This window comes from Rhinoderma darwinii, chromosome 10, assembly GCF_050947455.1.
Source record: "Rhinoderma darwinii isolate aRhiDar2 chromosome 10, aRhiDar2.hap1, whole genome shotgun sequence".
Classification (NCBI taxonomy): Eukaryota; Metazoa; Chordata; class Amphibia; order Anura; family Rhinodermatidae; genus Rhinoderma; species Rhinoderma darwinii.
In genome coordinates, this window is record NC_134696.1 from 73,511,293 (window position 1) to 73,537,138 (window position 25,846).

Consider the following 25,846-nt stretch of genomic DNA (forward strand, 5'->3'; position numbering starts at 1 on the left):
ACATTCAGCTTGGACTAGAGTTTGTTGGTTGGCAAATGCCCTGAGAGCTGGGTGCCAGGGATTGCCAACAAGCCACTTTGCCTTGGTTAGGACATTCAGATACAGGGATGGGGGCAGAAAACTAAACCTTTGTCCCAATTCTGCTTAGGTTTATGATTTTCCAGATCTGTTCATATAACTTAAGATGTTTAATGACAACATCAATTCCCTTTATCGGATGGCCCATAAATTTGGATGCCACACAGAAATGCAAGTCATGCAATACACATACAATTATGTCTAAAATGTTACTAAATCTATCAAATTTGCACTGCTTTTGGACTCTATACTTGACAAGCTTCTCTTTAACCCCTTCACGACTGCCATAAAGCTATATACGTTCCAACTGCCGATGCCCCGTGATTAAACATTGGCAGCCTTGAACAGGGTTTAATGAGTGCAGTGCTGCTTCAGTGTGAGCGGCGCAGCACCTCATGTCTGCCAGGACTTTAAGAGCCCTGGACTGTACCCCCCACTGTAGATAGCGCCACGCACAAACCCCTGTAGATCCCCGCTGTAAATCGCGCCCCCCCCCCCTGTAGATAGCAACCCACCCTGTAGATAGCGCCACCTAAACTCCTACTAGGAGCAGAATCCCCGGTGTCCAATTGCTCTGTCCCAGGATTCCGCTTCTAGAGAGAGCCCCTGAGGTCACTGTCACTGGCTCTCACTAGGAGTGGAATCCCCGGCCGTGGGCACTGGCACTATCTACAGTGGACAATGTGGCACTAACTACAGTGGTATTGCGTCACTATCTACATAGGCACTGTGGTGTTTTCAGGTTGCTACGACAAAAAAACCCTAACAAATAAAATTCATCCATTTTTTTAACTACCATGAAAGGCGGATGGCAACTGTCGGTGAAAAACGGTCAGACAGCGAGGAAATGGATTGAAACACGGACCTCAGAAGTAAAGGAGCACCTAGAGGATTTGGGGCCTCCTTTTTTTAGAATATATTTTAGGCACCACGTCAGGTTTGAAGAGGTCTTGTGGTGCCAAAACAGTGGAAAGCCCCCAAAAGTGACATTTTGGAAACTACACCCCTCAGGAAAATTATCGAGGGGTATAGTTAGCATTTTAACCCCACAAGTTTTTTGCTAAATTTATTGGAAATAGTAAAATTGAAAATCCACCTTTTTTCTGAAAAAATGTAGAATTTTTTAATATTTACAAGGAATAAAGGAGAAAAAGAACCACAACATTTGTAAAGCAATTTCTCCCGATTACGGCAATACTCCATATGTGGTAATAAACTGCTGTTTGGACGCACGGCAGGGCTCAGAAGGTAAACAGCGCCATTTGGATTTTGGAGAACAGATTTTGCTGGAATAATTTTCGATGCCATGTCGCGTTTGCAACGTCCTGGAGGGACCAAAACAGTGAAAACCCCCAAAAAGTGACCCCATTTTAGAAATTACAAGGCATAAAGGAGAAAAAGCACCCCAACATTTGAAAAGCTATTTTTCCCGATTACGGCAATACCCCATAAGTGGTCATAAACTGCTGCTTGGACACATGGCAGGGGTCAAAAGGGAAGGAGAACCATTTGGAGCTGGAATGGTTTTCGGGTGCCATGTCAAATTTGCTAAGTGCCTGCGGGACCAAATCAATAGGAACCCCCTAAAAGTGACCCCATTTTGGAAACTAGACTCCTTAAGGAATCTATCTAGGGGTATAGTAATCATTTAGACCCCACTGGTCTGTTGCAAAATTTATTGGAATTAGGGCGTAAAAAATATCATCATTATTTCCATTAAAATGTTGCATTTTTTCATTTTTACAAGGGATAAAGAGGAAAAAGCACCCCAACATTTATAAATCAATCTCTCCAGAGTAAGGCAATACCCAATATGTGGTAATAAACTGCTGTTTGGACACACAGCAGGGCTCAGAAAGGCAGGAGCGCTATTTGGCATGAAGATTTTGCTGGCTTGGTTTTTGGGCTTCATGTCGCATTTGCAAATCCATGAGGTACCAGAGTACAGTGGAAGACCACTAGAAGTGACCCCATTTTGGAAACTACACCCCTTGAGGCATTTTAAGGGGTGTAGTGAGCATTTTGCCCCCACAGGTGTTTTTCCATTACAGTAAAGAAGGGAGGGAACCTCCAGCTCACCAGTTTGATGCGTCTCCAGACTCTCCGCTCGGATCCCCGCTACGGCTGGCGGTATATAATGGAAGAAATAGAAGAAATGATCCAGCGCTGAGTCGTGCTTTGAGTTTAAAAAGGAAACGATATTCCCACCTTTATTGGGGAGTAGAAGATTAAAATTGTAGGGAGACGCAGTCCCGAAACAAGTGTGAGTAGTAGGCGATTTTGCCTTAGCCTACGCGTTTCGAGCACGTCCTGTGCTCTTACTCATGGCAAAGAAATGAGTAATTAATGTGCAGCGGATAGTGCAAACTGAAAATTGCAATTTTCCGCTGATATGCCATTTTAGTGCGCAATATGTTGTGACCAGTTTGTGCCACCGAAGACACACATCTCGTAAACTGCTAAGCTGGTTCCCCCGGGTATGGAAATGCCATATATGTGGACGTAAATGCGGCATTTGGTTTTTGGAGTGCAGATTTTGCTTGCGTGCTGGAAAAATAATATTATAGTTTTATAGTTTGGGTCGTTACGGACGCGGCGATACCAAATATGTGTACGGTTTTTAACGTTTTCACTTTTTTCCAATAATAAAAGTCTTATAGGAAAAAAGGCGGTGTTTGTTTTTATTAACTTGAAACTTTTATTTCTACACTTTTATGAAACTTTTTTATTAACTTTTTTCAACTTTTTTTTTGTCCCACTAGCGGACTTCAAGTCCTGCACCTCTGATCTTTACTCGAATGCATTGCACTACCCACGTAGTGCAATGCATTAGAGCTGTCAGTCATTCACCTATTAGGTCCCGTCTGTGGGCGGGGCCCAATAGGCTATTGCACGTGGCAGACTAGGAGGCAATTATTAGGCCTCCGGTTGTCATAGCAGTGATCGCTACAAACCACCATCTCAGGGGTTAATGGCAGGGATCGAAGCTAGCTCCATTCCCTGCCATTACAGCACTGTCAGCTGTAACATACAGCTGACACCAACGGCTGATGTCGCAGGCTCAGCTTCTGAGACTGCGCCATCTTGAAATTGCGGCCGGACGGCGTTTAGGCCCCGCCTCTGGGCGAGACCTAGAGGGCATCCGTACTTGGCAGACAGAAGGCCATTGTTAGGCCTCCAGTCTTCCGGAGCAGTCATCGGAATCGGAATTTCATTGCAGGGTTTCGATCTGCTTGTAAACACCATTAGATGCAGTGCTCGGTTTTGAGGGCTGCATCTAAGGGGTTTATCAGCCGGATCGGAGACTAGATCCGGTCCTAGCCTTGAAGCAGTGATAGCGTTAAGCTATCACTGCTTTAAAACTGTGCCCTGTTAATGCTGTGACGTAATAGTCCGTCAGTTTGCGTTAACAGGACAACTCCTGTGACGGACTATTACGTCACATAGCGGGAAGGGGTTAAAGAAGTGCATATCAGAAATGGAAAATTTGACCTGGACACAGGGGTATAAATGACCCTTGGTCATGAAAGGGTTAATGTTATGTGACTGAACAATGGGAAATGTCCTAATATACAGTACTGCACACAGGGGGGATTGGGAGCTTAAAGTGGCCCTGGAAAAAAATCTAAAAGTGGCCCCATTTTATGGGTGGGGCCAGCACAAGTATGCAGAGTCAGCAAACCGTTAGCTGTAGCCACATTGGGGATAGACCTAATAAAGCAGCGCAGAGGCGTAGCTAGTGGTTTAGTACAGGGTGGGGGCAAAACATATCTGAGTGGGCCCGCCCCCCCCAACGGATGTAACACGCAGGATTCAGCGGTTACCGATCACATCTAAGGCTTTGTTTACATCTGCATCGGGGTTCCGATCATGTCTTACGTCAGATATTTACGTCAGGGGAACCCATGAACGGCAACCAGACGGAAACCATAGCTTTCCGTTTGCATTATCATTGATTACAATGGTAACGCTTCCATCGCTAATGGTTTCCGTTTGTCTCCGTTCCGTAAGATTTCCATTTTTCGAATCAATAGTGCAGTCGATTGAAATCAATGGTAATGGAAACGGAAAACTATGGTTTCCCCTGATGGAAATGTCTGACGGAACCCATGAGCGGAGTCCTAACGCAGATGTGAACGAAGAGTAAATTCATAACTTAGATGTGATCGCTAACAGGTGGATCCTAGGTGTCAGAGACACGCAAGACCCGCTGTGACTGAAATGGTCAGTCCCACCGGCCTTGACGTATTCAGGTCTCTGCGCTAGATACAGCTGCTCTGTATATAGGATACAATGCAGCTGTATCTCAAAAAGTTAAAATAAGTTTTAATAAAAACAAAATTAGAAATTTGCAACAACCACATATAAATAAAGGTGTACATAGACTTTAATCTTTTCTCTGACATCGCACATAGGAGTTTGCATTACAAAGAATTGCAGACCTCTCTGAAAGTGAATGACAGTATATAAACCCCATCATCCATGTACAGTGAAGGAAATAAGTATTTAATCCCTTGCTGATTTTGTAAGTTTGCCCACTGTCAAAGATATGAACAGTCTAGAATTTTTAGGCTAGGTTAATTTTACCAGTGAGAGATAGATTATATTAAAAAAAATAAAAATAAAATCACATTGTCAAAATTATATATATTTATTTGCATTGTGCACAGAGAAATAAGTATTTGATCCCTTTGGCAAACAAGACTTAATTCTTGGTGGCAAAACCCTTGTTGGCAAGCACAGCAGTCAGACGTTTTTTGTAGTTGATGATGAGGTTTGCACACATGTTAGATGGAATTTTGGCCCACTCCTCTTTGCAGATCATTTGTAAATCATTAAGATTTCGAGTCTGTCGCTTGGCAACTCGGATCTTCTGCTCCCTCCATAAGTTTTCGATGGGATTAAGGTCTGGAGACTGGCTAGGCCACTCCATGACCTTAATGTGCTTCTTTTTGAGCCACTCCTTTGTTGCCTTGGCTGTATGTTTCGGGTCATTGTCGTGCTGGAAGACCCAGCCACGAGCCATTTTTAATGTCCTGGTGGAGGGAAGGAGGTGGTCACTCAGGATTTGACGGTACATGGCTCCTTCCATTCTCCCATTGATGCGGTGAAGTAGTCCTGTGCCCTTAGCAGAGAAACACCCCCAAAACATAATCTTTCCACCTCCATGCTTGACAGTGGGGACGGTGTTCTTTGGGTCATAGGCAGCATTTCTCTTCCTCCAAACACGGCGAGTTGAGTTCATGCCAAAGAGCTCAATTTTAGTCTCATCTGACCACAGCACCTTCTCCCAATCACTCTCAGAATCATCCAGATGTTCATTTGCAAACTTCAGACGGGCCTGTACATGTGCCTTCTTGAGCAGGGGGACCTTGCGGGCACTGAAGGATTTTAATCCATTACGGCGTAATGTGTTACCAATGGTTTTCTTGGTGACTGTGGTCCCAGCTGCCTTGAGATCATTAACAAATTCCCCCCGTGTAGTTTTCGGCTGAGCTCTCACCTTTCTCAGGATCAACGATACCCCACGAGGTGAGATTTTGCATGGAGCCCCAGATCGATGTCGATTGACAGTCATTTTGTAGGTCTTCCATTTTCTTACTATTGCACCAACAGTTGTCTCCTTCTCACCCAGCGTCTTACTTATGGTTTTGTAGCCCATTCCAGCCTTGTGCAGGTCTATGATCTTGTCCCTGACATCCTTAGAAAGCTCTTTGGTCTTGCCCATGTTGTAGAGGTTAGAGTCAGACTGATTAATTGAGTCTGTGGACAGGAGTCTTTTATACAGGTGACCATTTAAGACAGCTGTCTTTAATGCAGGCACCAAGTTGATTTGGAGCGTGTAACTGGTCTGGAGGAGGCTGAACTCTTAATGGTTGGTAGGGGATCAAATACTTATTTCTCTGTGCACAATGCAAATAAATATATATAATTTTGACTGTGATCTTCTGTTTTTTTTAAAATATAATCTATCTCTCACTGGTAAAATTAACCTAGCCTAAAAATTCTAGACTGTTCATGACATTGACAGTGGGCAAACTTACAAAATCAGCAAGGGATCAAATACTTATTTCCTTCACTGTATATACCAACCATCATCCCTGTTACTGTATATACCAGCCATCATACCTGTATATAACCTCCACCATCCTGTGTATATAACCTATATACAGGGATGATGGTTGGTATATACAGGGACGATGGAGTTTATATACAGAAATGATGGAGGTTATATACAGGGATTATGGCTGGTGTATATACAGGGATGGTGGAGGTTATATACAGAGATGATGGGCTTATATACAGGGATGATGGAGGTTATATACAGGGATTATGGCTGGTGTATATACAGGGATGGTGGAGGTTATATACAGAGATGATGGGCTTATATACAGGGATGATGGAGGTTATATACAGGGAAGATGGAGGTTATATACAGGGAAGATGGAGGTTATATACAGGGATGATTGAGGTTATGCTGTATATTGGGATGATGGGGGTTATATACATGGATGATGCCTGGCCCAGCCATCATCACTGTATATAAACCCCTTCATCCCCGTATATAACCCCCATCATCCCCATATATACCAGCCATCATTCCTGTATATAACCCCCATCATCCTTGTATATACCAGCCATTGACTCAATAGAAAAATAGCTCCAGAAAAGGCCGTAAAAAAACTGCAAAAAATGCTGGTTGATTTAAAAAACAGTTGAAAATCGGGAGCTATTTTCCCTTGAAAAAGGCTCTGTATTTTCAGCTGTATTTTGTTAAGTGTGTGAACATAGCCTTATTATTATTATTATTATTATTTATTGTGTTTTTTGACAGGTTGAGTTGTTGTACTACTTTGGACTCGACGACTACTTCAAAGATGGCGGTTTTTTTATTCTCAATAAAATGGTTAAGGAGGACTGTGTGGGTATTTTTTAAACGGCTCATAAGACGGCTCAAGAAGTGACATGCACTTCTTTTTACGCGCCATTATTTGAAAAGGAGGCGTAAAATAACGCCCCGTCGGAACAGAACGTCGTATTTCCCATTGAAATCAATGGCCAGATGTTTGTAGGCGTTCTGCTTCTGATTTTTCAGCCGTTTTCGTGGCGTTTACAGCCCGAAAAATGGCTGAAAATAGCCGTGTGAACATACCCTAACACATAAAAAAGCAAAGCAATGATTATACTTCCCTTTCCTAGGTCCAGCACTGGAGTGATGGGAAACTCCTGACGTCACTGCCCATATATGGATAGTGACGTCAGGAGCAGTGCTGGAGACCCCGAGCAGTGTGCTAGTGCAGGCTCTGACACGGGACTACGGTCCAGGGAAAGCTCCTGACGTCACTGTCTATGTATGGACAGTGATGTCAGGGGCTTCCCCAAAGTCAGAGTCCCCAGGCAGAGTGGTAATAGAGGCTCTGCCCCGGAATTCCAGCCCTGGGAAAACTCCTGACGTCACTGTCCATATATGGACAGTGACGTCAGGAGCAGTGCTGGAGGCCCCGGGCAGAGCGCTAGCTGATGCTCTGCTCGGGGACTTCAGGCCGCATGGATACCCCAATTGGGGTTAACAGATTTTAACACAGCCATGCACACACACACACACACACGTGCTTGAGATAGGCCCCATGGAGTAGGGCTGAAACGTTGCATGTGGTGAATAAATCCACTTTTTTCACTAAGGCCTCATTCACATCTGCGTTGCAGTCCCGTTTTGACATTCCGTCTGAGCTTTCCATCAGAACGGGACTCTGAACAGACACAAACCAGAGGTTTCCGTTTCCATCACCATTGATTTCAATGGTGACGGATACAGTGCCCATGGTTTCCATTTGTCTCTGTTGTGCACAGGACCAGTAGTTTTGCCGAAAGCAATAGCGTAGTCAACTACGCTATTGCTTCCTTTAAAACGATGGGTGCGGTGCACAACAGAGACAAACGGAAACCATGGGCACCGGATCTGTTCAGGGCCCCGTTCTGATGGAATGCTCCGACGGAACGTCAGAACGGGACCCAAGATGTGAATGAGGCTAACTGAGGAGTGCTGTCTCACATTTTGGAGGATTTGACTTAGTATCTAGGGACACTGGTCACGTGTCCAAACGGGAATACTGCACCCTGATTTCACGGATTTGAGAAACGGTGCTGCTTTTTTACCTTTTTTTGTAATACATATACATACAGTATATATATATATATATATATATATATATATATATATATATACACACACACACACACACACACACAAATTTAGTCATGGGGACAGGGCTGTGCTAATTACATTATAACCTTTTTCATCTGAATACATGGCCATTTGCAAATTCTATGATACACAAAGGATTTATAGCCCCCCACTACCGACACCTCAGCTGACAGGTAGCAGAGTTGCATGAAGGGGAATTATTTTTCATTGACGTCTAGTTTCTATTGCAGTGCAGGGAAGAAAACAGAAGTCGCTGGAGGTGAGGAGAAGTTTATTTATTCTTCATATTACTAACTTTATTTTGTTTGTTTTGCAGGTTCCGCTGAACCTGGAGCTATGGGGACCGAAATCCCCCAAAGTGGCCTGCACTCCATTCATTTCTGGGGCCTTAGGGGACTGCTGCTCCATAAAATTTAATCAAGCAATGGTCGAGCAAGTGCACCAGCGCTCCATTCTCATGGAGTCCCAGTAGTCAAACCCCCAGCGATCGCACATGTATGCCCAAGTCTGTGGATAGGGGATACATGTAGTTGTGTGAAAACTCCTTTAAAGGGGTTTTGCAATCCCTAAAAATGTATGGCCTATTCTCAGGATAGACCATCAATAGCTGATGGGTCGAGGGTCCGACTCCCGGGACCCCCGCAGTTCAGCTGTTTTGAAGGGGGGGCAGCGCTTGTACGAGCGCTGCTTCCCCTTCGTTTTTTCTTGCTCACTATGAATAGTCTACACAGATGCAGCGGCGATTCACAGGTACTGTGAATCACCGCTGCATCTGTGTCGGAGATTCACAGAGAGCAAGAAAAAACGAAGGGGAGGCAGCACTCGTACGAGCACTGCACCCCCTTTAAAAATGCTTATACGCGGGGGTCCCGGGAGTCGGACCCCGACCCATCATCATTCTCCTGATAGGTCATACATTTTTAGGGATTGGATAACCCCTTTAAATCCATATGGAGCATCCATTTAGGCCTTTTTATATTTAAAGGGTAGCTAAACGTTTAACAAACTTCTGACATGTCATAGTGACATGTCAGAAGCTTGGATTGGTGGGGGTCCAAGCACTGAGACCCCCACCAATCGCTAAAACAAAGCAACTGAAGCGCTTTGTTTCTGTTTGGCTTTTTCCGGAAATCAATGTATTGTAGGACGGGCTGAATAGAAAGTCTATGGGCCCGCACTCCAATGCATCGGAAAAAGCTGAACAGACACGAAGCGGCTGAGCGCTGACAAAAGCGTTTCAGCTGCTTAGTTTTAGCGATTGGTGGGGGTCTCAGTGCTCGGACCCCCACCAATCAAGACTTCTGGCATGTCACTATGACATGTCGGAAGTTTGTCAAACGTTTAGCTACACTATAAAAAGAAAGTGCCTGGAGACATCAGGGTTTCTAAAATCATAAAATAATGTCATTAATTTTATGACTTTAGAAACACTGATGTTCCCAGGCACTAAATTGTTTTTACTTTCTACTCACCACTGTCCTCCTGTGTCTGTTATCTTTATCTCTGCTTGGTGCCGTGCTGCCTCAACGCTCTGCTCCCTGGCTCTAGATAGAACTCGGACGCCGAGTGGCGTGGCCCAGCAGGGCACAGGGAGCTCAAGGCATAGATATTACGTCGGTGGGGGGGAAGGCGTGGCTGGCAACAGGGAGTGTACAGGCTCATAGTCTTTCTATTGAGTCTGTACACCGCTACATCGATTTCCGTAAGAAAACAAAAAGAAAAACTAAGCGGCTCCGACCTCACACTAGCGCTTCTGCAACTTCGTTTTAGCGATTGGTGTACCCCACCAATCAAAACTTCTGACGTCACTATGATATGTTAGAAGTTTGTTGAACATTTAGTTACCCTTTAACAAAAAAGAATAAATCATTTCGGTGCAACAACCTTTGTATTAAAAAGAGTAGAAGAAATACATACACGTGTACATTCATGAAAAACCAAAATCATACAAGAATAAAAATAGGAAAGTAAGCAATATCAATATCCTGTAGTAGAAGCCAAAGCAGCCACACTTATTTCTTGCAAGTCTCCTAAAGACTAAGGCCGGATTCATACGAGCGTGTGCGTTTTGCGCGCAAAAAACGCACCATTTTGCACATGCTAAAGGTCCATAAAAGCTCCGTGTGTCATCACCATATAATGCGTGGCTGCGTGATTTCGCGCAGCCGCCATCTTTATGACACTGTTTTTATATTTGTAAAAAGAAAAACACGTGGTGCTTTTCTGTTTTCATTCATAGTTTTGACTACTGGTGCATGCATCATGCGCGGCACACGAAAGTGCGTCCGTGTGCCGTGCGCGGTTTTCACGCACCTATTGACTTCAATGGGTACGTGATGCGCGAAAAACTGGCAAATATAGGACATGTCGTGGGTTTTACGCAGCGGACACACGCTGCGTGAAAATCACTGACAGTCTGAACGGCCCCATTGACTAACATATGTCCGTGCGACATTGCACGCGCGTTGCACGGACATATTATACATTCGTCTGAATAAGCCCTAAGAACAACTCCTACAATTACAGGTGTCCCTGCTTCGTTCTTATTTGGCAGTTAATTAAAAAGGAGAATGCGGCTCAGCCCCCAGTAAGGCTGGATTCACACGAGCATGTTCGGTCCGTAAAGGACGGAACGTATTTCGGCCGCAAGTCCCAGACCGAACACACTGCAGGGAGCCGGGCTCCTAGCATCATAGTTATGTACGACGCTAGGAGTCCCTGTCTCACTGCGGGACAACTGTCCCGTACTGTAATCATGTTTTCAGTACGGGACAGTAGTTCCACGGAGAGGCAGGGACTCCTAGCGTCGTACATAACTATGATGCTAGGAGCCCGGCTCCCTGCAGTGTATTCGGTCCGGGACTTGCGGCCGAAATACGTTCCGTCCTTTACGGACCGAACATGCTCGTGTGAATCCAGCCTAATTCTCGCTAGTCAAACTGTAATGAGTGTACAAGTGTGTGAATTAAACATGACTTGTCTGTGGCACAGCTTCATAATGATGGCATGTGAAATAAACACCTCACGTTGACCGTAATGTGACTCCTATAAAACATGATGCTGGAAAACTGCAAGGGATTATGTGATCGCATGAGGACAAATGACATCTGGCACATACAGAGGTGTCCTTCCGTAATTTTCCTCATATCTCAACATATCCTGAGCTGTGTGGCGCGAGAAGGCCAGCTTTGAAAAAAACAAGAAAGAAAACATGATTTGGCAATATTCTATCACGAGATGTCTATGCTATATGTGTCTTTGTGTGGCCACCCAGTGGTTATGATGCGAATTGCAGCTTGACAAGGGTTTTGATAACATGTTACGGTATTGTGTTGAAATTGAACATGGTGACTATAGTTGTATATTCACAGTAAAAAAAAACAAAAAAAAAACAAACAAATGTATCTCTAATCCTTTGTTAATTTACACTTAGTTTGGTCGGCCCAACTTTCAGGATTTCTCATTTGTCTCATTACAGAACATTTTCAGATGGCTACACTGGGCCTCGATAAGAAAAAAAAGTGGCCTTGTTACTTATAGCAACCAATCATAGTTTCAAAAAAAATGAAAGCCAGGCTTTAATTAGTTGCTATTTGCAACAAAGCCAGTTTTCCAAATGTACAGTTTCGATGAGTCCCCCCATCTCTTTTCTTATGGGCACCAGGACTATTTTTGACACATTAGCCCCGTTTAAAAACCACATCATTCAAAAGAAGAGATTTTTGAATGGTTTATTTCATTTCAAATATGAGGTTGGGAGCTCTACCTAGAAACTAGGAATATTACCTAAACTGTTACATTATGCACTGAAGTCTATTTACATGGGACTGCGGCTACAGCATCTTGCCTGCATATCATTATCAAGGTACATCATTTGCGGGGGGCGTGGCCAGCAGGCAACATGAGAGGACGTGTTGAGTGAGAGCTCCGTCCGGTAACCTGCAATATCTGTGATCCTGCATAATATCCGGAGACTGACAGACCTCCTCACAGCCTCCCGGAGTGGCACTGAGTCATGGCACCGATGGGTCCCACAAAAGGTACGTCGGCGGCGGAGAAATTGAAAAACTTTGCCCGGGACAGCTCTCAAAATGGTGCCGCAGAGTCTCCGGCACAGCGCTCCAGGCCACCACGAGGTCAAAGCACCAGCACGGCTCAGCAGGAGGAGACGGAGCCTGAGCCAGAACTGACCCTGCAGCAGGTATATGAACAACTGCTGCAGGCTATCACTCTGTCCACTACGTCGCTGACAGGGAAGATAGAGGAGGTGAGGGTAGATCTGGGCCTGGTACGCCATGATGTGCAGAAGCTAAGGGAAAGGGTAAAAGACACGGAACACAGAATTTCGGCCATTGAAGATGCTAATTTACGCATTCCTGCGAGATTGTCGGCAATGGAGGCCAAAGTGGAGATATGGCAAGAGAAATGTGATGACCTGGAAAACCGCTCACGCAGGAATAATATCAGAATTATTGGTTTGCCGGAGCGAGTAGAAGGAACAACGGCAGGCGCTTTTATTGAGCAGTGGTTCCGTGCCACCTTTCCTGATGCGCATTTTTCAGCATTTGCGGTGGAACGCGCACACAGAGGGCCAGCACGACCACCTCAGCCTGGCATGCCGCCAAGACTCTTACTGGCACGTTTACTTAATTGGAAGGACCGAGATCAGATTTTACAGATGGCTCGTCAGCACCCCAATATCCAGCATGAGAATTTCAGAGTGCTCTTGTTTCCAGATTTTTCGGCTGAATTAAAAAAGAAGCGTGCTACATTTATTGCTGTAAAGAGAAAGATGCGGGATCTGAATATATCCTACTCAATGGCCTATCCGGCTCGTCTACATATCACAGATGGAGGGAAAGTGATTTTCTTTGGAGATCCGAGGGAAGCTGAAGAATGGCTATCTTTGAGACCAGGTGACCAGATGGCTTGAGCCGGGCCAAGTGGGACTTGCTATGCTTGTCGAGATGCCGGATGTCCAGGTATGCAGTACGAATCCCCCTCTTGGTGAAAGGACTGGCAGATTGGGAAACTGGGACTAAACATTCCATTTTGAATACCTGAAGCCATGACGTAGGGAAGTCGATGCATTCGTTAACCTTCTGGACTGTCCGGAATTTCTTGTTGATAGTGTGAAGAGGTCTGATGGGAGTTAGTGGGGGAAATGTGGGTTGCTGCAGTTGTTTTACTTCTGTGTAGGTTAACCTTACCATCTCTAATTGTATGCACAGATAGCCCGTAACCATCAGCCACGGTATAACAGCTACACTTATACCTTTACAGGTTACTGATAAGTTTGCCCATGGGAGGGGACTACTCTCATGGAAGCCCCCACAGGGGGAAGTTTTGTTTTGTTGGATAAAAGTTACACAGCTTGCTAAACACTTTATGCAATGTACGAAATCCACGATATTGGTATATGGCTTTTATTATATACAGGGGATAAGTGGGGGAACCCTCTGCAAACATGTAAGGGTCTGCTTGTATGGCTGATCTGAAAGTAATGTCATGGAATATTAGAGTCATGGGCACCCCTTGCAAGAGAATTACTGTGTTTGCACATGTGAGGGAATTTGGACCGCACATTTTGTGCCTCCAGGAGACCCATCTCATGGCTGATACAGTTCATCGTTTAAAAAAACCATGGGTTCAATGGGCGGAGCACTCGTGGCACACGTCATATTCTCGAGGGGTTTCTATATTGGTTCATAGATCGGTACGGTGGAATGCAACCAAGACGGTGAAAGATACGGAGGGTAGATATGTATTTGTCCATGCATATATTAACTGTGTGCCCTTTGTCATCATAGGGATATATGCTCCACCTCCAGCAAACCTGTCAATACTGCAGATAGCAGTTACTTTTGTAGCGAATTACCCTGAAGCCAAGGTCATATGTATGGGAGATTTTAATCTTCTATTGAACCCTCATATTGATAAATCTATACCTCGGAACGAGGCTAGGGAGTTGCACTCATCCTCCAACTTGCAACGACTGATAGATGAGATGGGATGGGTGGAGTTATGGAGACTGAGACATCCCCAATCTCTTGAGTTCTCATGCTTTACTCCTGCTAGGGGGGTGTTGTGTTGTCTAGAATAGACTATATGTTTGGATCGGCTTCCCCGGCTTGTCCGAGGAAGACTGGTCAGAGGCCCTGGAGTCTCATACGTTGGTATCTCCTTCTGTCAATAATAGGTTGACCCAATTGTACATAATACACCAGTGTTACCTTACACCAACACTTCTACATCGTATGGGTCGGATGCCGAACTCAGAATGTCACAGGTGCCACTCGTCATGGGCAAACTTTATACAGCTCATTTGGGATTGCTCGCACATTAGTTCCTTCTGGGAGGGGGTACTTGAAGTTCTGAAGGATATTGTGTTGGCGCCCATACCCAAGACGCCGCAACTATGCCTGTTGGGACTGTTGCGGGAGGAGGAGTGGTCATTTCATACCCGGGTGTTTCTTAGGCATACACTGTTCTTGGCTCGCAAAAATATAGCCTTGAGATGGATGGCGGATAGACCTCCCACGGTTACGCAATGGAAATCCCTGGTTGATAATGTCATACCATTTGAGAGAGTGGTGTACAGAAATAGGAAATGTGTTAATAAATTCGGGAAGATCTGGGATGGCTGGCTTGCATCATCTGGGACCCTAGGTGTGGGAAACAATATGCACTCTTTATTACACTGATCGTCAAGGAGGTGAGGAGAGTGGGATAGGACGGTATGGTGAGCTAGTGTGGTGAGCAATTATACTTTTGTAACCTTCTTATCAATGTATGTATATATGATGTTAACTTGACCTATATCATAACCACCTGCCCATATATGGGAAGATACAATGTTTGAAATTTATTCTGTGATGTATGAAATGTCTGGAATAACATGTACTAATTCTATGTTCACTGTTATAAGATATGAAGTACGATTGTAAAGTTATTTCTTTTTTTTTTTCTTGTATTGCAAGCTTGGAGTTCAATAAAACGAGTATTAAAAAAAAAAAAAGGTACATCCTTTGCCTGGCTATTGTTTCTGTTATTATTGACTCTGGTTATTGACCTTGTGGTTCTATTCCTGGCATCAACTCCTAGCCTGTCTACTGACTACGATTCTGTCTCTGCCTCCAGCATGTCACATCCTTACTGCATTTCAAGTGATGGCCCCTGGATGCGTTCCTGCCTTCACCTACTTTGTTATAGGCACAATAGATATTTTAGCTATGGAAGAGTATGGAAAGTGGCAAGGGGATAATTTCCCTCTGGGCCTTACTTTCAGGTTATCTATCTATAGGTAGATGCACTAAGATACTGTAAAGAAAATGATAATGATTTTTGGTTGTTCGATGTGCTAATAATTGTATATTTGCAGAGATAGATTTACTTTGGTAGGTCAGAGTATGACAATTTTACATATTACCCAATGGAGAAACATTTTTTTGTACTTTAATGATGGACTGCCATGTGTATGGCAACAGATCATAGCGGAAATATTGCAGTTAATACAAAGGCTCTTTATCTGAAAATGCAACATGTTTTTGTACTTGTACTCCTCTTTAACCCTTTCCCATCGCTAATATGCCTATTTACGTCGGGAAAGGGCTTTTAAAGATGGTGCCCACTCAGAAGCCGAGCGGGCGCCATACCCTTCGAGTTGCACAGCAGGGACCCAGCGGCACTGCTTGCGATCAGAAGAATTTCTGATCGCAAGCATTTGACCCCTCAGATGCCGGTGTCAGATGTGACCACCGGCATCTGAAGTGTGTGGAGAAAGATTTATTCAAAACGTATATCACCCAAGTGAAAAAGTAATTGCCCCACTAAACCGAATACCTGGTTGTGCCATTCTCAGCAGCTACAACTGCAATCAAATGTTTGCGATAACTTGGGATGCGATTTTTGGCCCACTCTTCAATTGTTTTAACTTGGCTAAATTGGAGGATTTCCAGCATGAACTGCCAATTTAATATCTTGCCACAGCATCTCAATGGGATTTAAGTCACATCTCAGCCACTATAAGACCTTCATTTTGTTTCTTTTGAGCTATTTAGATGTGGACTTGTTTGTGTACGGATCACTGTTCTCCTGCATAACCCAAATGCGTGTGAGCTTCAGGTCACAAACTGACGGTGGACATTCCCCTTCAGGATTTTCTTTAGGCTGGGTTCACACGAGCATGTTACGTCCGTAATGGATGGAACGTATTTCGGCCGCAATCCCGGACTGAACACACTGCAGGGAGCCGGGCTCCTAGCATCATAGTTATGTACGACGCTAGGAGTCCCTGCCTCTCCGTGGAACTACTGTCCCGTACTGAAAACATGATTACAGTACGGGACAGTTTTCCTGCAGCGAGGCAGGGACTCCTAGCATCGTACATAACTATGATGCTAGGAGCCCGGCTCCCTGCAGTGTGTTCGGTCCGGGACTTGCGGCCGAAATACGTTCCATCCATTACGGACGTAACATGCTCGTGTGAACCCAGCCTTAGAGAGCAGAGTACATGGTTTAATCAAATATGAGAAGTTGTCTTGGTCCTGCAGAAGCAAAGCAGCCCAAGACCATCACACTACCACCACCATGTGTGACTGATAGTATGATGTTCTAATAGTGGAATGCGATGTTCGCTTTACTCTAGATGTAACTAGACCCATGCCTTTCAAAAAGCTCCACATTTGACTCATCAGTCCACAGAATATTATCCCAAAAGTCTTGGGGATTATCTAGATATTTTTTTTTGGGTTGTGAGACGTGTCTGTATGTTCTTTTTGGTCAGCAGTGTTTTACACATTAAAACGGCCCCATGAATGCCATTTTTGCCCAGTATCTCGTTTTATTGTGGAATTGTGTACATTGACCTTAATGGAGGCAAGTGATGCTTGCATTTCTTTATATGTTCGTCTGGGTTCTTTTGTGACCGCCTGGATTAGTAGTTGATACACTTTGGGTGAAATTTTGGTAGGTCGGCCAATTCTCAGAAGGTTCACCACTGTTCCAAGTTTTCTCCATTTGTGGAGAGTGGCTCTCACTTTGGTTTACTGGAGTTCCAGACCCTTAGGCCCCATTCACACGAGCGTGAATCACGTCCGTGTGGTGCGCATGGAAATCACACGCAGCACACGGACCCATTGATTTCAATGGGGCTGTTCACACATGCGTGAGTTGAAGTCAATGGGTGCGTAGAAACTACGCACTGCACACGGATGCACATCCAGGTGCGGTGCGTGATTTGCACATCAATTCGATTGAAAAAAAAATAAATATATATATATGTGCTTTGCGAGTGCGTGAATAACACACACCACTCGCAAAGCACACTGGTGCATAACGCCAAACACACGGACCAGATTCACGCGCGTGAATTTGATACGCTAGTGTGAATGGGGCCTTATGCCCTATTCACACGACAGGCATGCCCGGCCGCAGTAGGAACGATAGACCCCAAATGGGGCTATTCACACGACCGATTTTTTGACGGCCCGGAAAATCCGGCCATCAGAAAATGGGACATGCCCTATTTTCGGCTGTTCTCCCGGCCGCTCCGGGTCCCATAGAAGTCTATGGGGCCTGGTAACACACGGCCATCACTGGAATGTGTTCCGAGTGACGGCCGTGTGTTACCTCATTCGCTCTCTGTAGGAATGGAATACCCAATCCCCAGCCACAGCTTAGGCAACACGGTTGCTGGGGATTGTTGATTCCGCTCCAGGAGAAGTCCCTATATGGACACAGTGACGTAAGGGACTTGTGAAGCGGAATCCCTGGCGCTGTGGCTGGTGTTTCTGCTCCAGGAGAAGTCCCTGACTCACTGTCCATAAATGGACACATGGACGTCAGGGACTTCTGAAGCGGGATCCCTGGTGCTGTGGCCGGTGTTTCCGCTCCAGGAGGTCCCTGATGTCACTGTCCATATATGGACACAGTGACGACAGGGACTTCTGAAAAGGAATCCCCGGCGCTGTGTTTCTGCTCCAGGAGAAGTCCCTGACTTCACTGTCTATATATGGACATTGAAGTCAGGGACCCTCTCTGGAACGGTGGCGCTATCTACAGAAAGGTAGGGGGTGCCATTTATGGGGGGGGGTGCTATGCAAAAGGTTCCTGTGTAGAACTTCCTAGAGGGGGCTGTGTGGCACTACCTACGGGGGGCTGTGTGGCACTACCTACAGGGGGCTGTGCCACACAGCGCCCCTGTAGGTAATGCCACACAGCCCCCCTGTAGGTAGTGCCACACTGCTCCCCAGTAGGTAGTGCCACACTGCTCCCCAGTAGGTAGTGCCACACTGCTCCCCAGTAGGTAGTGCACCACAGCCCCGTGTAGGTAGTTTTACACAACCCCCTTTTACATAGAACATCCCATAGATGGCACCCCCCTACCTTCCTGTCGATAGCGCCACTTTAGGGGACCGTTCCAGGAGAAGTCCCTGAGTTTAATGTCCATATATGGAGAGTGAAATCAGGGAACGTCTCCTGAATCGGAATCACCGGCCACAGCGCAGGGGATTCCGCTTCAGGAGTAGGGGACTGCTCCATGAGAAGTCCCTGACATGTGTGTGCATATATGGACAGTAAAGTTAGGGACTTCTCCTGGAGCGAAATCCCCGGCCACAGCTTCGGCAATGCTGTGGCTGGGGATTAGGGATTTCGCTCCTACAGGGAGCAAAGGAATACCCTCCTCTTCCTTCCCACATGCACTTCGCTTTGTGAGGAGGAGAAGAGAGCGAGCGGCAGAAAGCTTGGCCGTCACTTGGATCACATCCGAGTGACAGCCGTGCTTTACACGGCCCCATAGACTTCTATGGCAGCTGTGCGGTCGGGAGAACGGCTGAGAATAGGGCATGTTCCATTTTTTTGACGGCCCGTAAACCCAGTTTACCGGGCCATCAAAAAATCGGCCGTGTGAATAGCCCCATTTGGGGTCTATTGTTCCTACTGCGGCTGTGTGATGGCCATTCAAGAAACAGCCGTTACATGGCCAGGAATCCCTGTCGTGTGAATAGGGCCTTAGCAATGGCTTTGTAACCCTTTCCAGACTATTAGACTTCAATTAATTTGTTTCACATCTGTATTTGAATCTCTTTAGAACGGGGCATCATGTGCTGCTTTTTGAGATTTTCAATCCTGCTTTACATTGCCAGTCAGCTTCTATTTTAAGTGATGTTTAGTTTCAACATGTCTGGCAGTAATAATGAGCAGGTGTGGCTAACGAAATGAAACCTAATATTCAATTGAATTTGTTTAACTGGTTAATTTAGTAGCTGAGGGGGGAATTACCTTTTAACATCATACCAGGTAGGGCTGAACAATATTTTTCCTTTAACCAGTTAGTGACCGCCCATAGGTGTTTTTACAGCGGCCACTAACAGGCTATATTCTGAGACTAGCCTTTTTACGGTGCTACATTAGCATAAAGTAGCTCCGCCGTCAGGAGGGAAAGCTGCCTGCTCTCAGCTACCGGATGTAGCTGAGGGCTTGGAGCACTGACTGGGGACTGTTGTTAGCGGTCCCCAAACCGGTGATCGTCGGCAATCAACGAATACCGGTGATCACCGTTATGACAATATTTGAAGTCAATATAAGCTTTTTATCTCCTCTCACTATGAATCTTTGGTGAGAAGAGATTAAAAAAAAAACTTAATGTTAAGCCCCCCCCCCCTTGCTGGAAAAAAATAAAATGGTGCACGCATGCACTGTAAGTGCAAGGCAGAGTCTGCCTGTAAATACTAACTGATGAAGGACCATTATAATTGGTCCGTGACATATAGTCACTGTGATATACCTATCACAGTGACCATAGTCTTATATTTAGTAAATACAGGATTTGTAGATAGAAGGAAGAAGGAAAAGGCTGGCACTGTTGAACCAGTAAATATTTGAATGGAGATTTTCAATGGCCTTTTTTGATGGATCACGGCAGTCAAATTGCCCCGGAGGTGCTCATCGACCAGTACAGCACAAACAACTTGATATGAAAAGATAGAAAGTATCGAGGCACTCATCGACTTTGCAACAAATTACTTTTATTCAGGATCTTGGTCTAGGATGTGGAATAAGCCTACAGCCGTTTCACGTGCGTACACGGTTTTTCAAGGCCCTCAACTTAACAGGATTTGTGCTGTTTCTTTACCTCCTCTCACTGTAATTGTTTTGTGAGAGGAGAGATACTGCTTGAAATCTTGTGCTGTGATACTGTGAAAAACACCACATATTCGCCTGTGTTCGCAGATTACCCGTAATCACCCCCAGATTACCCATAATCACCCCCAGATTACCCGTGATCTCCGTGATCTTTTCTTTCTTGCTGATTACGCTGTTATAATAGCAGTTATAGGCTGCTGTTTATCGTACATTTTTTGCTTTTTTGTTAGTCTTATACAAAAAAAAGAAACAACATTTAAAAAATGTAAATACAAAAAAAGTTAATTAGTGTAAATAAATCGCAGGAATCACAGGATGTTCACTGCGGAGCAGGCGTGCACCTTTTTATGCTCCAGCAGTTCAGGCAGCGATACGGACACTGCGTCAGAAGCAGAATTTTGCCACTGGACCCCCCAGCACTACTGTGGTGGATGCAGCCATCACCGTTGAAGCATCAGGAGCAGGGCCTAGTAATGGAGTACCTTCCGCAATGTGAAATCTTGCAGTTTCTTCCCCCCAAAGAATTTTTGCCATTTATAGCTACTCCAGGCATCAACACAGATGTCTCAAATTTTACCCCTATGACTTTTTTAAGTTGGTTATAGGCGATCAGGTCCTGGAACTAATTGCACTTCTCTGACAATTCCCAAATTCCCCCCAAGAAGTGACCCAGGCTATGATCACCACAACAAATTGAGTCCCCTTATCTCCCTCCCAAAAAAGTCATTCATAAATTTATATACCCCAGGCCAAAAACTAACGGTAGACGAGCCTCTTATGAGCTTCAGGGGCCGTCTATGCTTTCGCCAATACATCCCCTCTTTTATGGTGTGAAACTTTATCAGATGTGCGAGAGAACAACGGGCTACACCTGTGTTTTTTTTTATTTATGAGGGCAGGGACCACTACCTTAATCCCCCAGACTACCCATATGATATTGGCATTAGTGTGAAAATCGTCTGGGAACCCATGGTGCCATTCCTACAGAAAGGGTACCATGTGTACACGGACAACTACTACGCTATTGTCCCCCTATATAAGTCCCTCCTTACTGCTAGTACAGGGGCCTGTGGGACGGTATGTAAAAATAGAGCGGGCTTTCATCAACAACTGGTGTCCAGGCGAATAACAAGGGGTGCATCACTCTCATTTGCAAGTCACCAGTTGCTTGCTGTCAAGTGGAGTGACAAAAAGGAGGCGCACATGCTAACCACCGTGCATAAGGACACCACAGTGGCAGTAAGAGAGAGGGGCGCTACCACTGAGAAGAGGAAACCGGTCTGTGTATTGGACTACAAGAAATTCATGGGGAGGAGTCTACTTATCTGACTAGGTCGTACTATCTTACCTAATCAAACGTAACCTGTGGTGACCTGTGGGGTCAAAATGCTCACTATACCCCCCCCCCTGGTGATGTTTCCCAAATGGGGTCACTTTTGGGGGGTTTCCACTGATTTGGTCCGGCAGGAGCTTTGCAAATGTGACATGGCGCCGCCAAATTTGAGCTCCAAAAGCCAAATGGTGCTCCTGCCATTCTAAGCCTTGCCGTGTGTCCAAAAAGCAGTTTATTACCACATATGGGGTATTTCTGTGCTCAGAGGTTGCTTTACAAGTGCTGGGGTGCTTTTTCTCCTTTATTTATTGTGAAAATGGAAAAATCAGAGCTCAAACTACATTTTATTCGAAAAAATGTCGATTTTCATTTTCACGGTAAAAATCCACTAAAGTCAGCCAAAAAACTTGTGGGGTCAAAATGCTCGCTATACCCCTCGATAAAATCCTTGAGGGGTGTTGTTTCCCAAATGGGGTAATTTTTGGTGGTTTTCCACTTTTTTATGTTGACCTTCAAGTTGCAATATCTTGTGCAAAATATCATCTATTTCTCTACAATGCATTTTCTTTATCCTTGGCGGCCCTAATGAAATAAGCTCTCCCCGTATAACCGCATTGGGCGCTTCCCATATTATCGCCATGTATCCTTTATTAAGTTTTACTGTATTCGTACCTCAAGTTCTTATGCACTGTTTGGAAAGTGTGGTTCCTCACACACACTTAGGATGTTTATTTTTCATCTGGTTTCTGCAATAGATATGTTGTTTGGCAATAGTTCTTTAGATGGGCAATTATCCCTACCTGGAGACTGGGCCTCTATACCTTATTGCATCCATGCGAGCTTAGTGTGGAATTTGTATAGCAATTTTAACCTTGCTTATTTTTGCAATATTTTATGTTTTAAAGTTTCTGTTTTGGTGACACCTCACTTACATCCCAGCATTATTCACAATCCATTGTACATCTTCACATATGGCTACGGTTAAGGTTATTTCGCTGAATGCAAGGGGCTCAGCACACCACAAAAGCGAAGCCAGATATTCCCTGTTGTCAGGAGGGCCAAATCAGACATATTATTTTTGCAGGAGACTCATTTCCGCCACTCACATGTACCATCCCTGCCGCACACTTCCTTCTCTATGTGGCTTCATAGCGCACACTCCTCTGTCTCCAGGGGCACTAGCATAGCAATTAGTAGGAATATTCCCTTTACCCTCCTGGCCCAAAAAATTTACCCTGCAGCTAAATTCGGGTTTGTAAAGGGGAAGATTGGCGACACATTGATCACACTGGCAAACATACACACCCCCAATAGACATCAAGATAAATTGTTGGTGGGTGTTCTGCATGAGCTACACAATTTTAGGGATGGGATTTGGTTATTGGGTGGGGATTTCAATTGCTTTTTAGATCCTTCTCTGGATACCTCTTCTGCACATGTGTCTTTATCCCATAAGGCGGTCAGAACAGTAAAACGGATTATGACGGAACTACACTTGGTTGACCCTTGGAGACTCGCACACCCAGAGATAAGAGATTACACATTCTACTCTCCTGCCTATGGCACTTATCGATTATATCGACTGTATGTTTCAGATAGGCATCTCAATGCGGTTACGGCTACTGAGATAGCATCTATCTTGATATCAGATCATGCCCTAATCTCCTTGACCCTGTCCATATCATCTCATCAAATAGAACAGATACCGCCTATACTCAGCACATAGTGATCTTGCGAGATCACGATGTGCTGTCACTTACTCACATATTAACTTTACTGAAGTGTCCTGAGAGTGAATAGACATCACCTCCAGCCAGGACGCGATGTCTATTCACACTCCCGACACTTCGGTAACGTTTGTGTGTCACTTACTGACACAGCACATCGAGATCACGCTGTGATGTCATTCACAGCGTGATCTCGCGAGATCACGCATGCGGTCATTAAGTTCCACACAAACGTTACCGAAGTGTCGGGAAGGATTGTGAATAGACATCGCATCCTGGCTAGAAGCCATGTCTATTCACTCTCAGGACACTTCAGTAAAGTTAATGTGTGAGTAAGTGACAGCACATCGTGATCTCACAAGATCACGATGTGCTGAGTATATGAATGGAGAGAAGTGTATGACGCTGATTGGTCAGTGTCATAAACTTCTCTTTACAACGCCCACTTGGTCAAAAGCTAAAAAATGCCCAGTTGGGCATTAAGAAAGTCATTAGCATAAATCTAAAATAGGTTATAACTTGGTCAAAATTGATTGTTTTTCCAAATTAAAACCACTGCCGTTATCTATATTACAGTGCTGATCACATTATGTAGGAGATAGGCCACTTATAATGTGGTGATAGAGCCTCCTTAAGTCCTGTGAAACGCCTAAAGAGTTAAGAAACTTTGTGAATGCAGTTTTGAATACTTTGACGGTGCAGTTTTTAAAATGGGGCGATTCGTGGGGTCTATCTAATATATAAGGCCCCACTTCAGAACGGAACTGGTCCCTGTAAAAATAGCCTTTTTGTAAAGGATCTGCCAGGCACAGCTTCGGGGTTAACTCCCATAGGTAATCAGTCGGCACCTGAGTCTATGTCTCTGAGACTGACTCCAGCTTCCACCACTCAGGCTGGCAGGCTTAGGAGTGGGAGAGCCTATCGAAGCCTGGCCAGACTCAGCTAGCTCCCGCCCTCGGTCTATTTATACCTGCCTTTCCTGTTCCTCCTTTGCTTGTGATTCTTCTCGTGTGGTTTCCTGGCCTTGCTACAGCTTCTGACTATTTGATCCTGCTCCATACTGACCCTGGCTTACTGACTACTCTCCTGCTCTGCGTTTGGTACCTCGTACACTCCTGGTTTGACTCGGCTCGTTCACCTCTCTTGTTGCTCACAGTGTTGCCGTGGGCAACTGCCCCATTTCCCTTAGCTTTGTGTACCCTTGTCTGTTTGTCTCGTGCACTTACTGAGCGTAGGGACCGCCGCCCAGTTGTACCCCGTCGCCTAGGGCGGGTCGTTGCAAGTAGGCAGGGACAGAGTGGCGGGTAGATTAGGGCTCACTTGTCCGTTTCCCTACCCCTATCATTACACTTTTTACATTTTCTTGAAAATGTGAGAAATTGCTGCTAAAGTTCTAAGCCTGTAACATCCTAGAAAAATAAAAGAATGTTCAAATAATGATGCCAACATATAGTAGACATATGGAAAATGTAAACTAGTAACTATTTTGTGTGGTATTACTATCTGTTTTACAAGCAGATATTTATGAAAATGAAAATTTTCTAAAAATTTCGGTGTTTTTCACAAATAAATACTGAATTTATCGATCACATTTTTCCACTAATATAAAGTACAACATGTCACGAGAAAACAATCTCAGAATCGCTTTGATAGGTAAAAGCATTCCAAAGTTATTGCCACATAAAGTGACACATCAAATTTGAAAAAAATCGGCTTCGTCCTCAAGGCCAAAACAGGCTCAGTCCTGAAAGGGTTAATGTTATTTTGATAAGAGGCTGTCCAGCAAGTCTGGGGTCATTTATCTTCTGAAGAAGCAAAGGCTCAGAAAAGTTAAAAATCAACCTATCCAATCACTCTTTCCCAAGACAGAAGATATACACCCTTTAGATTTCCGTCAGATCCCATGTAACAAATATATAATGTGAACAGCCAGGTAAAGACACGATAGGTTATAATAACTAGAACTAGGCAAAACTGGGTCAGTTTTCCATTACTAGCAATCACTTTGCTGCTTTCATTTTCCAATCTGCTTGTTTCGAGGAAGGGATTTTTGCTCCTGGTAATATCTGCAGAGGATGATAAGGATCTCCATGAATGACAATGCAATCTAATGGCTGTTGGATTCTGCAAACTTTGCAATCTGTAAAAATAACTCGCTAAGAAGGTCATTATGTCCCCCACGTGATTTAACTCTTTTCTATGAAGCATCCATCATTGTGCTGTTGGAAAATTCTTCCATAAGCAATGTAAACATATTATAAACTTGCAGCAGTAGATTATTGATCATTTACATTCCTGCAGCTTCCGCATTGGTAGAGAACACTGACCAGTGCCATGACGATATCTGAAAAGTCA

At 44.7% G+C, this 25,846-nt stretch overlaps 1 protein-coding gene across 5 annotated transcripts in view; it reads right to left on the reverse strand.

The window, feature by feature from the left end:
• The window catches only part of LOC142662116 (myosin-10-like), a 428,074-nt gene that overhangs the window by 208,868 nt on the left and 193,360 nt on the right, over positions 1-25,846 (reverse strand). The window lies entirely within an intron of this gene.